The sequence below is a fragment of the Gossypium arboreum genome, chromosome 13 (assembly GCF_025698485.1).
Source record: "Gossypium arboreum isolate Shixiya-1 chromosome 13, ASM2569848v2, whole genome shotgun sequence".
Lineage (NCBI taxonomy): Eukaryota > Viridiplantae > Streptophyta > Magnoliopsida > Malvales > Malvaceae > Gossypium > Gossypium arboreum.
This window is the reverse complement of record NC_069082.1, coordinates 101,813,006-101,815,423: the sequence shown is the minus strand read 5'-3', so window position 1 is coordinate 101,815,423 and position 2,418 is coordinate 101,813,006. Positions and strand designations below refer to the sequence as shown.

Here is a 2,418-nt window from a genome sequence, read left to right as displayed (position 1 = left end):
TGAAAAAGGATGAACAACAATTTTTTTTTTTTCTTCAACTCACGGCAAAAATGGGGGTAACACTCACACATTCTTTCTTTTTTTCTTTTCCATTTCTTTATTACCCATACTCATTAATTTATTTTTTCCTCCATGATGCACCAACATAACATGTCCATGACATGTTTTGCCCATAATCCTTTGTCATGGCGGCCACTATTAATTAGGGGAAATTTGACATGCAAGTCCTCCTTTTGATTACATGCACTATTAGGTCCTTATAGATTAGCCTATCACATTTCAAAAGTGTCACACAAGTCCTACTAACTGAATTCACATGCAATCGACTAAATCGAAGCTTGAAATTTTTGCACATTCATAATTACATATTCTAGACAATAAATATTACGTTCAAACATTTCGGTGACTCGGTTTAGCGGTCCCGAAACCACTTCCCGACTAGGGTCAATTTTGGGCTGTCACTCATAGATAGGTCCTTTGTTATTGTTTGAACACGACTCATATGTGTTCTTCAAAATTATTTCCTGCATAGAAAGTTTAACCACATGATCAGTACTAGTATAATGATTTATACAACCACCTTCAATTTTTTATGTGTTACTCGAATTACAAGCTTGAAGGGTGATTGTTTTGTCTCCCAAACGAAGTGTGAGTTCACTTGTACCAACATCAATAATGGTTCTAGCAGTCACTAAAAATGATCGTCCTAAAATTAAAGGTGTGTTACTATCTTCTTCCATGTCTAGAACAACAAAGTCTACTGGGTATATAAATTTATCGATCTTAACAAGAACATCTTCAATGATACCCCTAGGAAATCTAATAGTTTTATCAGCTAATTGAATGCTCATCCTAGTTTGTTTGGGTTTCCCAAGACCTAGCTGTTTAAACATTTTATAAGGCAGAACATTAATGCTTTCCCCTAAGTCAGCCAATGCATTATGAACATCTAAACTACCAATTAAACAAGGAATTGTAAAACTCCTTGGATCTTTCAATTTGTTGGGTAGCTTATTCTGTAATATGGCTGACCAAACTGCATTAAACTCCACATGCGATGCCTTATCCAACTTTCGTTTATTTGTTAAAAGGTCCTTTAAAAATTTGACTGCGTTTGGCATCTGCAAAAGAGCTTCAATAAACGGTAAGTTAATATATAACCTTTTTAATAATTTAAGGAATTTACTGAATTTTTCTTCTGTACGGTCTTTCCTTGTCGCGTTTGGGTATGGCACACGGGGTTTGTACTCTTTACTTACCTATTTTTGGTCATTATGGTCCATCTCACCTTTATCTTGACTTACCACAATGCCTTGCCTCGGTTCTGGTGCAGGCTCAACTAACCCTTCCTTGTCATGAGTGATAATCGTATTGAGTTGTTCCCTTGGGTTAGACTCCGTGTTACTCAGCAAACTACCATGTGGTCGTTCAGAAATTAGTTTGGCGAGTTGGCCTATTTGAGTTTCGAGCCCTTGGATTGACGCTTGTTGATTCATAAGGGATGTCTCGGTGTTTTGGAAATGAGTTTCTGACACCGAGATGAATTTTGTTAACATCTCCTCAAGATTCGACTTCTTTTCCTGGTAAGGTAGTTCTTGGAAACCCGAAGGATGTTGTGGCCTTTGATTTCCTTGACCGCCCCATGAGAAATTGGGATGGTTCCTCTATCCTGCATTATAAGTGTTACTATACGAGTTATTTTGGGGTCTAGATTTCTTGTTACCCATATATTGGACTTGTTCCTCCTCGATGCTAGGGTTTAAGGGTTGATATTCTGTACATGCTCCTCCTCCATTCAAATCGCACCTTATCACTGGATGAACCTGAATAGAACCACACAAACCGTCAATCTTTTTATGTAAGAGTTCTACTTGGTTAGATAGCATAGTAACCGCATCGGGGTTGAAAACACCGGATACTTTCATCGGCTTTGTCCTCATAACTTGCCACTTATAGTTATTCAGTGACATCTCCTCAATAAATTCGTAAGCCGCCTCAGGTGTCTTATTATTGATAGTTCCACCAGCGGCTGCATCAATCATCTGCCGAGTCGAAGGATTCAGGCCATTGTGAAACGTTTGAACCTGTAGCTAGAGTGGTAACCCATGGTGAGGGCATCTTCGCAAATGGTCCTTGTATCTCTCCCATGCATCGTAGAGTGTTTCTAAATCCATCTGCACAAAAGAGGAGATATCATTACGTAATTTGGCTGTTTTCGCTGGCGAAAAATATTTTAATAAAAACTTTTCAGTTATTTATTCCCAAGTAGTGATTGACCCTCGTGGTAACGAGTTTAACCACTGTTTAGCCTTATTCCTCAACGAAAAGGGAAACAACCGAAGGTGAATGGCATCATCGGAAATGCCATTGATTTTAAAAGTGTCACAAAACTCTAAGAAATTTGCCAAGTGAGCATTG

General features: G+C 38.3%; 1 non-coding gene across 1 annotated transcript; it reads left to right on the top strand.

The window, feature by feature from the left end:
• The first annotated feature begins 2,100 nt into the window (after positions 1-2,100).
• LOC128287583 (small nucleolar RNA R71) lies at positions 2,101-2,207 on the top strand. Its single transcript, XR_008278283.1, has one exon. It is a non-coding gene; the product is annotated as a small nucleolar RNA R71 (small nucleolar RNA).
• The last annotated feature ends 211 nt before the right edge of the window (positions 2,208-2,418 follow it).